Source organism: Amphiura filiformis, chromosome 4 (genome assembly GCF_039555335.1).
Source record: "Amphiura filiformis chromosome 4, Afil_fr2py, whole genome shotgun sequence".
Classification (NCBI taxonomy): domain Eukaryota; kingdom Metazoa; phylum Echinodermata; class Ophiuroidea; order Amphilepidida; family Amphiuridae; genus Amphiura; species Amphiura filiformis.
In genome coordinates, this window is record NC_092631.1 from 46,465,811 (window position 1) to 46,477,003 (window position 11,193).

The following is an 11,193-nucleotide window of genomic DNA, read 5'->3' on the forward strand; positions in this document are numbered from 1 at the left end:
TTATAGCTCTGCAGTCGGCCCAATGCCGAATTTTCTCTGAGCGCGCAATCGTGCAATGCAGTTTTGCCATTTCGCGCCGTACTGAATCATTATTTACAATGCGTGCTAGGCAATAGGGCCTATAGGCTATATATATATTTTTTTAATATTAGGCCTATTATTATTTTATTTTTTTGCTTGCTATCTTCTGAAGATAGCAATTTTGGTCAGCTTCGTCATTTCAACATTTCATTATAGCTTTGCATTTGACTTAGTGCCGATTTTTATACTACTAGAAAATGTGGCGAGACATGCCGTAATTTGCTCGATTCTGGTACCGGTGTCTATAGAGCTCCTGCATTGATTTACATGTGTAATATTAAAATTGAAATATCTCAAGAACCGAATACCGTATGACGCTGAAACAAACTTTGAAATAAAGCTTTTACATTTCTCTATCTGTTTTAAGCCATTTTGGTGTTTGTCGGATTCGTGTGATTTTGCTATCAACTGCAGATAGCTCAAATTTAAATGCCCGTTGGTTGTCATTTTTGTCTGCTGAACGAGATTTAAGGGTACTATCACATAAAAAAAACCCTTTAAAAGGGTTAAGCAGCGTCAAAGGAAATCTTTGAAATTTTGGAATCTGTGATGAATTTTTTGGTAAGGGGGGGTAGATGTTTTACTGTTGTATTTTATTACTTTTTAAACAATTTTGGAACTCAACATGTCCGATGTTTAGGATCTTAATACTGTCATATGATTATTCTTTGTGTTTATGTGTTAACTTCATGTTTGCTTTGGTGTTTAGGTGTCTTTTACACTTAGTGTGAATTGGACAGGCCTAAATAAACACTTTTCAGTGTTAAAAAGTGTTACAAAAACTTTAAACACTTTGATAAAGTGTATGCTCAACGAAATGTTTGGCATTTAATAGGTTTGTGTTTTATGCACACTGTTTGAAGTGGAAGCAAAGGAGTTAAGCTATATACTGTGAGAACACTTCGGAGTAAAGCACTTGAACACAGAAATTGTACTTCGTGTAAGTTTATTTGGTGGAAAAATATAACGTTCAGATGTACATATAATTATAAAAATATTAGTTACTGGCAAAAGTAAGGCTCTGTTGAAAGATTACATGAAATCTGGTTTGGCAGATGAGTTGTACAGTTTGTACTGGTAAATGTGGACATTATAAACGTATTTAAAGTTATGTGGAGAAGTACATTTGTAATATTACAAAGAACGCATATTATACATAAGTTAAAAGTTAAACTAATCTAAGTTATAAGCATTAAGTTACAATAATGATTTTGGTGTAAAATGTTAAAGACCCCGGGGGCACTCAACTTTGGAAGTGATGGGTATGTGCCTACCGGAGTCGCGAAGTACAGGGGCCTATCGGGTGAGCGTTATTTTAAAAAGGGGTCATTGGGTACAAACAAAATAAAAAAGGGGTCATTGGGTACAATATTTTGAAAAAAGGGGGTCATCGAGTATAAGATTTTAAAAAAAGGGTCATCTGGTAGAAAATTTTGAAAAAATAGAGCAAAATTTTGAAAATTTTGGCATAATTTTGAAAAAATGGAGCAAAATTGTACATTTTCGGCATTTTTTGTTGCATTTTGATAGCTTTTGATGGTGCTATTCTAGAAAGAAGGGGGTCATTGGGTAGCTGCAACCAAAAAAAAAGGGGGTCATTGGGTAGCTGCAACCAAAAAAAGGGGGTCATTGGGTAGCCGCAACTAAAAAAAAAGGGGGTCATCGGGTATGGCTTTTAAAAAAAGGGGGTCATCGGGTATAGTCGACTTCAAAAGAGGGGGCCTATTGACAGGCACATACCGTCACTTCCAAAGTTGAGTGACCCCCCCCCCGGGGTTAAAGACCATGCTAATCGATAACCAAGGAGTTCAGGTTTGTTTACAAGTACATTGAATCATGGAAATAAGAGAATAAGATATTCTCTTATTTCCATGATTGAATGAAGATTGAATGCTATAATCGCCCCTTGCCAATCGATAAACCAAGTTTTATAGTTTTTTGGACTCGTTGAGTCTCCGCGCGTATCGTATCGTAACGTATCGTAGCGTATCGTAGCGTAGCGTATCGGCTACCATGACTATCCTACAGTTGGAAAATCATCATACAGGTATCAAAGTACAGCACAGAAACCAGTGCTAGTTTACGTCACTCGGAAGATCTGCATTATAAAAGACATACCATTATATTTTTAGGGAAACATAAAATTGTAATCTGGCAAGCAAGAGTGTTCCTAAATTACACACAAAAGACACCATTCATAATTGGTAAGGCCCTGTCAAGTTTCACTAAGTTTTCATCTGGTTTCACTAAGGGCACTACAGTCACTTTATAAAATGGCGTGTCGTTTGTTTTGAATCAGAGTATAGTGCAAATTCACGACTGAATAATATAATATAACCCCTTCCAAATCTGGTGGTCTCACCTTAGTTAACCTCTACTTACACTGTCAATACATACTACAAACCGGCCAACCCTTGCACAGACTGTTAAAAAGACAAACTATGCTTATTCTCTTTCTCAGTCATGTACTGCCATTCAAATCAAACTCATAACAAAATACAGCATGTGCATGCGCCTAACCTGTAATATTCTAGGCTCATTTGAGCTCAATTATCGTAATGTATTTTGAATGGTGTATCAACGAAAGTTGAGGAATATCACCTAATCGTATGTGCAAGCCATTTCAGTGAAATTAAATAGGGAAGCATCGCCTGCGGGCGCTGCTTCAAAAAAGGCTTTCCAGAGACTTTACGTGCTAAATAGGGGTCGATCGCGTTTTGGCCATAAGTCGAGTTACGTCCAACTTTGAAATATATATTTGATATCATCTTAACCAGAACAAACAAAATTCTGCATAACATATCTGAAAATGACACCAAATTTTAGGTCTACTTTTGAGAAAAATAGCGCTATATAAAAAGGCCCGATTTTCCCGTGTTTACGTCCGACTGCTCACCGCGTTTTGACCTCGTGTGTTCATGCGCTCATCATCGTAAACATCACTCAATTTTTTTGCGTTTTCTGTTCAAATTAGTAGAGATCACATTCACAAGTTCTAGCAAAATACGATTTGCAACACTAAAATTGTTAATATTGTACCGATTTTGCACAATTTTTATGCAAAGTTGGGACTATAGGCGTGATAAACTTTTACCGGAAAACGCTTCACAGGCGGATTTAGTGGTATATGAACCCTAAAGCGATATTTTATAGAATCATGTTACTGGTGTGCTATCTTCTGAAGCTCAAATTAAAATTTCAAATGTTGCTACATTTTGTTTTGGTATAGGCCCTAATTTGGGACTATACGCGTTAATTTGGACTGTACTGATGAGATTCTAAATGCTAGGCCTATCTTCAGTAGATATAGCGAAAAAATCCTAAAACGCGCACGGTTACTCTGTGCGAATAAAAAAAAATCGGCATTCGGCCTATATACCGCGCTATTAAAAAAAAAAAAAAGGGGGGAGAGGTAAAAATAGAGAAACAGACAGATGATAGTCTCGTCATTTTTACATTTCTTTATAGCTCTGCAGTCGGCCCAATGCCGAATTTTCTCTGAGCGCGCAATCCCCGTGCAATGCAGTTTTGCCATTTCGCGCCGTACTGAATCATTATTTACAATGCGTGCTAGGCAATCCCTATATATAGGCCTATATTTTTTTAATATTAGGCCTATTATTATTATTTTTTTTGCTTGCTATCTTCTGAGGATAGCAATTTTGGTCAGCTTCGTCATTTCAACATTTCATTATAGCTTTGCATTCGGCTTAGTGCCGATTTTTATACTGCTAGAAAATGTGGCGAGACATGCCGTAATTTGCTCGATTCTGGTGCCGGTGTCTATAGAGCTCCTGCATTGATTTACATGTGTAATATTAAAATTGAAATATCTCAAGAACCGAATACCTTATGACGCTGAAACAAACTTTGAAATAAAGCTTTTACATTTCTCTATCTGTTTTAAGCCATTTTGGTGTTTGTCGGATTCGTGTGATTTTGCTATCAACTGCAGATAGCTCAAATTTAAATGCCCGTTGGTTGTCGTTTTTGTCTGCTGAACGAGATAAAGGGTACATATCACAAAAAGGCTTTCCAGAGACTTTACGTGCTAAATAGGGTCGATCGCGTTTTGGCCATAAGTCGAGTTACGTCCAACTTTGAAATATATATTTGATATCATTAACCAGAACAAAATTCTGCATAACATATCTGAAAATGACACCAAATTTTAGGTCGAGAAAAATAGCGCTATATAGAAAGGCCCGATTTTCCCGTGTTTACGTCCGACTGCTCACCGCGTTTTGACCTCGTGTGTTCATGCGCTCATCATCGTAAACATCACTCAAATTTTTTGCGTTTTCTGTTCAAATTAGTAGAGATCACATTCACAAGTTCTAGCAAAATACGATTTGCAACACTAAAATTGTTAATATTGTACCGATTTTGCACAATTTTTATGCAAAGTTGGGACTATAGGCGTGATAAACTTTTACCGGAAAACGCTTCACAAGCGGATTTAGTGGTATATGAACCCTAAAGCGATATTTTATAGAATCATGTTACTGGTGTGCTATCTTCTGAAGCTCAAATTAAAATTTCAAATGTTGCTACATTTTGTTTTGGTATAATTTGGGACTATAGGCGTTAATTTGGACTGTACTGATGAGATTCTAAATGCTAGGCCTATCTTCAGTAGATATAGCGAAAAAATCCTAAAACGCGCACGGTTACTCTGTGCGAATAAAAAAAATCGGCATTCGGCCTATATGCCGCGCTATTAAAAAAGAGGTAAAAATAGAGAAACAGGCAGATGCGGAAAGTGATAAGTCTGTAATATCGCTTTAAACTTTCTGGTCGGGACTGATGTATTAGAAAGAAAAAACTCGCCGCTACATGATGAAGTAAAATTTAGAGAAAATAATGTAAAACATTACTTCTAGAGTAGAAAGATGGAATGACTAGGGATGAGATTCTAAATGCTATCTTCAGTAGATATAGCCTATAGCCAAAAAATCCTAAAACGCGCACGGTTACTCTGCCCGAATTAAAAAATCGGCATTCGGCCTATAGGGCCTATGTCGCGCTATTAAAAAAAAAAAAAAGGGGGGGGAGAGAGGTAAAAATAGAGAAACAGACAGATGATAGTCTCGTCATTTTTACATTTCTTTATAGCTCTGCAGTCGGCCCAATGCCGAATTTTCTCTGAGCGCGCAATCCCCGTGCAATGCAGTTTTGCCATTTCGCGCCGTACTGAATCATTATTTACAATGCGTGCTAGGCAATATATCTTAATACTAATTATAGAGAGTTTGTCCGTCTGTCCGCGCGCTATCGCGTGCTCGCGGAGCTATCCCGTGTTCGCGTGCGCGCGGAGCTATCGCGTGCTCGCAGAGCGCAATCGCGGAGTATCAACGGGCGTGAACGCGGAGTATCAACGGGCGTGTACGCGGAGTACCAACGCGTCGCGACGGGCGCAGTGCGGGCATCGGAAAGCATTACAGAGTGCATGTGACTAGCAGGCGCATCTCATCGGACCAATAGGCCTATTTTCAACATATATTTAAATACTGAACGCGTGCATAAGCCTCTTTCATGTATTTCAGCAGGACATAACCCATTATATTAGGCCTTATTGCGTGCACATATCTCCCGATTGATTTCATTACTTTAGTAACGGCCTACATCCAGATACCGGGAGCAGCAGGACACTCAGGGCTTGGAAGAGGCGAACGATGGGTTTCAGATAATGGATACCAAAGTAAGCGTCACAGCTACAAAACAGTTGGGTCTTGATCACTGAGTGAAGTAAGCCTATATCATAGAAGTTTAAAAGGTCAGGGTAGGTATATGGTTAACGGCCATTAGAGATAGGCCTATAAGAGAACCACCCAACCCGAGAACCGCGAAATCTAGTATATGGTCGAATCCAACGAAAAGTGTACACGGCATGTTCAGGGCCATAACTTAAAAGTATTAATCAATTGGCATTCGTTTTTGTATTGTGTTTATTCGCCTTGATCATACGCTTCGCGCCATATATAATAAGACCCCTTCTGTGAAAAACTTAGACACAGAGACCCCAAAACATGCTATTTTTACCCATTTTTCAAAATATTTCTTAAAGTATTTTTAAAAACATCTAAATCAGTTATGAAAAGAAGTCATTGGATTGAATCTAAATTGATTTCCTGAAAGGTGTGTATTCAAAGATTGCCTGTTCAATTTTTCACATATTTGTACATAATTATGAATTTTTGTGATAACTTTTGAGTGGTATTTTTTTACATTACCTACGAATACAATTTTTCATAGCACTAGATATATCTTTAAAAATGGAAATCACTAATAAATGCGCAATTGATACAAGCTTTGATATGTCCAATACTGAAATGCATTGCATTCGGACATATTTATTATTGTGTTTAGCTGCCAGAAATTCTAAATGGCACAAAGGTAGGTTTGGTAAAAAATATGCATTACCTCCGAATACATGTTAAAAGCTGTGTCATTTCCACAAAGTGAGAGAATAGTAAACAATAGTTAAGCAATAGGTGCAGGGTAATACACTCTTTATTTCTACCAAGTTTCAATAGCCTGCGTTTAAATAATTCTGAGATGTCAACAATAAAAGCAAGTATTCGTAGGTAAATTTCGGTAACCGAATGTTACCTACGAATACAATTTGACATCATGACAGTATTGTGAAACACCGCCATTCATGCCAATGCCCATATTGGTACATAACGAAGGCCTGTATGTTTGCTATCAAATCATATGTCAATGAAAGTTGCGAATTCACATACATGCCCACCATGCAAAAGTGAATACGGCTTAATTGTTAAAAAATATGTACTGAAATAGATGAAGGTCTGATAATTAGAAAGAAAAATCAGATTCAAAGACGATTAGAAGTGTATAAATACCTGGATTTGTCAACTGTCATGTGTGCTTCATTTTAAATGTTTACCGACCTTCTGGTTTCTGAGTAATTTGTGTCCAAATTGATTTATTCGAAGGTAACTTTTGACGTTTTCGCTAAGGTTACCTACGAATACCATGGAAAAAACGACTGTTCTCATTGTCTCATGATCTAGACAACACAGTGATGGACCCTGGTATAAAGCTAATTGTAGTTGCCCTCAAACGAAAGGCCACAAGACGTAACTGACTCCAAGATGGACTTCACAAGTCTGCAATAACGGTTTTAAGCGATTTGTGTGCAATTAAGCAAATTAAAGTCACTTTAGTGCCTTTGTTTCTTACTTCAATCCTCTTTCAACCGCTGTGAACCGACATTATTAATACATGATAGGGTCTAAAGTATCAATAAACGCACATAAAGAAAATATTACATTCAAAGTGCTTTATAAAATGAAGTTTTGATTGCGATATCCACCAAAAGTCTAATTCTTACCTACAAATACTGAAATGTTACTTACGAATACAGCATAATACATGACATGTGTAATGAAGTGTCCCTACCAATGGAAATTAATTGTCAAAAACTTTAAGCGGTACCCCAGGATACTATTATTACCCATATACGGATTCATTCAACAATTATTTATTATGTAAAATTGCTGATTAACTACTTGTATATCAAAATGAAGTGGTCAAAATCTTGCTAAAAGCATCAAAAATTTTTTGATCTAAGGTAATAGCATTTATTCATTTGGACGTACCATCTGAAAGAGATCTAAAACGACATTGGAAGAGCGTCGTGTACCATAATAGCAAAATTTAAACCTCTAAACTCAATATAGATATTGTTAAATCGCTCATGTTACCTACGAAAACCCGGGTTTCTTCACCTTTTCATTGTATAAAGCGTTAGGTGTATGCGTATAATTCCTAATATTCTTGAAAACATATATCCTACTCGTTCTTATACAATGTGTAAATTGATTCATACTCATTTGATAAAAAGAATACAGAAACTGACCTAAACTTCATTTTCAAAAATAAACTAGCATACATTGACTAAGATCATATTGATCGCGTTATAAAAATAAAAACAAATATTTTCTGGTTGAGCTAGCATTTTCCTGACACCCTGTGGTCTACATTACACGAAAAAAGCGTTAATGGGAATTTTCCATTTGTTTTAGGTTGATTAGTATTGCGATAGTGAAAGCATCCTAGTGGTATTCGTAGGTAACATTGGGTTTTGATATCACATTTACAATCACACGTCCTGGATTTATTTTTCAAGATTAGTAATGGCACTTTTGGTTCCTATAAGGCCAATATGTCACCAATCAATGGGCAAAAGGAAAAAATTGTGGAGACATTTTTATTTCGGACTTTTATTTTTGGCCCGTGGACACTTTTGGTTGGATTCGACCATATATATATTTTTAATATTAGGCCTATTATTTTTTTTTTTTTGCTTGCTATCTTCTGAAGATAGCAATTTTGGTCAGCTTCGTCATTTCAACATTTCATTATAGCTTTGCATTCGGCTTAGTGCCGATTTTTATACTGCTAGAAAATGTGGCGAGACATGCCGTAATTTGCTCGATTCTGGTGCCGGTGTCTATAGAGCTCCTGCATTGATTTACATGTGTAATATTAAAATTGAAATATCTCAAGAACCGAATACCGTATGACGCTGAAACAAACTTTGAAATAAAGCTTTTACATTTCTCTCTCTGTTTTAAGCCATTTTGGTGTTTGTCGGATTCGTGTGATTTTGCTATCAACTGCAGATAGCTCAAATTTAAATGCCCGTTGGTTGTCGTTTTTGTCTGCTGAACGAGATAAAGGGTACATATCACAAAAAGGCTTTCCAGAGACTTTACGTGCTAAATAGGGGTCGATCGCGTTTTGGCCATATTAAAGTCGAGTTACGTCCAACTTTGAAATATATATTTGATATCATCTTAACCAGAACAAAATTCTGCATAACATATCTGAAAATGACACCAAATTTTAGGTCTACTTTTGAGAAAAATAGCGCTATATAAAAAGGCCCGATTTCCCGAGTCCGACTGCTCACCGCGTTTTGACCTCGTGTGTTCATGCGCTCATCATCGTAAACATCACTCAAATTTTTTTGCGTTTTCTGTTCAAATTTGAAATTAGTAGAGATCACATTCACAAGTTCTAGCAAAATACGATTTGCAACACTAAAATTGTTAATATTGTACCGATTTTGCACAATTTTTATGCAAAGTTGGGACTATAGGCGTGATAAACTTTTACCGGAAAACGCTTCACAGGCGGATTTAGTGGTATATGAACCCTAAAGCGATATTTTATAGAATCATGTTACTGGTGTGCTATCTTTTGAAGCTCAAATTAAAATTTCAAATGTTGCTACATTTTGTTTTGGTATAATTTGGGACTATAGGCGTTAATTTGGACTGTACTGATGAGATTCTAAATGCTAGGCCTATCTTCAGTAGATATAGCGAAAAAAATCCTAAAACGCGCACGGTTACTCTTTGCGAATAAAAAAAAATCGGCATTCGGCCTATATGCCGCGCTATTAAAAAAGAGGTAAAAATAGAGAAACAGGCAGATGCGGAAAGTGATGAGTCTGTAATATCGCTTTAAACTTTCTGGTCGGGACTGATGTATTAGAAAGAAAAAACTCGCCGCTACATGATGAAGTAAAAATTTAGAGAAAATAATGTAAAACATTACTTCTAGAGTAGAAAGATGGAATGACTAGGGATGAGATTCTAAATGCTATCTTCAGTAGATATAGCCTATAGCCAAAAAATCCTAAAACGCGCACGGTTACTCTGCCCGAATTAAAAAATCGGCATTCGGCCTATAGGGCCTATCGGCCGCGCTATTAAAAAAAAAAAAGGGGGGGAGAGGTAAAAATAGAGAAACAGACAGATGATAGTCTCGTCATTTTTACATTTCTTTATAGCTCTGCAGTCGGCCCAATGCCGAATTTTCTCTGAGCGCGCAATCCCCGTGCAATGCAGTTTTGCCATTTCGCGCCGTAGGCCTACTGAATCATTATTTACAATGCGTGCTAGGCAATATATATATATATATTTAATATTAGGCCTATTATTATTATTTTTTTTTGCTTGCTATCTTCTGAAAATAGCAATTTTGGTCAGCTTCGTCATTTCAACATTTCATTATAGCTTTGCATTCGGCTTAGTGCCGATTTTTATACTGCTAGAAAATGTGGCGAGACATGCCGTAATTTGCTCGATTCTGGTGCCGGTGTCTATAGAGCTCCTGCATTGATTTACATGTGTAATATTAAAATTGAAATATCTCAAGAACCGAATACCGTATGACGCTGAAACAAACTTTGAAATAAAGCTTTTACATTTCTCTATCTGTTTTAAGCCATTTTGGTGTTTGTCGGATTCGTGTGATTTTGCTATCAACTGCAGATAGCTCAAATTTAAATGCCCGTTGGTTGTCGTTTTTGTCTGCTGAACGAGATAAAGGGTACATATCACAAAAAGGCTTTCCAGAGACTTTACGTGCTAAATAGGGGTCGATCGCGTTTTGGCCATAAGTCGAGTTACGTCCAACTTTGAAATATATATTTGATATCATCTTAACCAGAACAAAATTCTGCATAACATATCTGAAAATGACACCAAATTTTAGGTCTACTTTTGAGAAAAATAGCGCTATATAAAAAGGCCCGATTTCCCGTGTTTACGTCCGACTGCTCACCGCGTTTTGACCTCGTGTGTTCATGCGCTCATCATCGTAAACATCACTCAAATTTTTGCGTTTTCTGTTCAAATTAGGGGGCTGGCATTTTCTTCGGAAGGGGGGGGGTCCCAAATATGCCGGTGACCGGAGTCAATTTTTTATGACCCCCCCCCCCTATCGCGGGCAAATTTTTTTTACGACCCCCCCTATCGCGGGTCGAAAAATTTTATGACCCCCCCCCCCCTTCCAACTACACAGACTCAAGAAAAATTATTCATTGCCGGAACTAAGGCGCGGAGCGCGTCAAAACTTAAAAGTGAAGAAAGTGTGTGGAGCGCGTTAAAATTTTTATTGTAAGTGTAAAGAAGGCGCGCGGGCGTGTAAAAAATTTGCATAGATTGTATGCACATTTCGATTACGAAGTTAAAGAATGCGCGCGGAACGCGCGAAAATTTTGAGTCACCAGCCCTTAATAATTCTATAACCCCCCTACTTTGGGTGTTAAAAAATTATAACCCCCCTATTTTT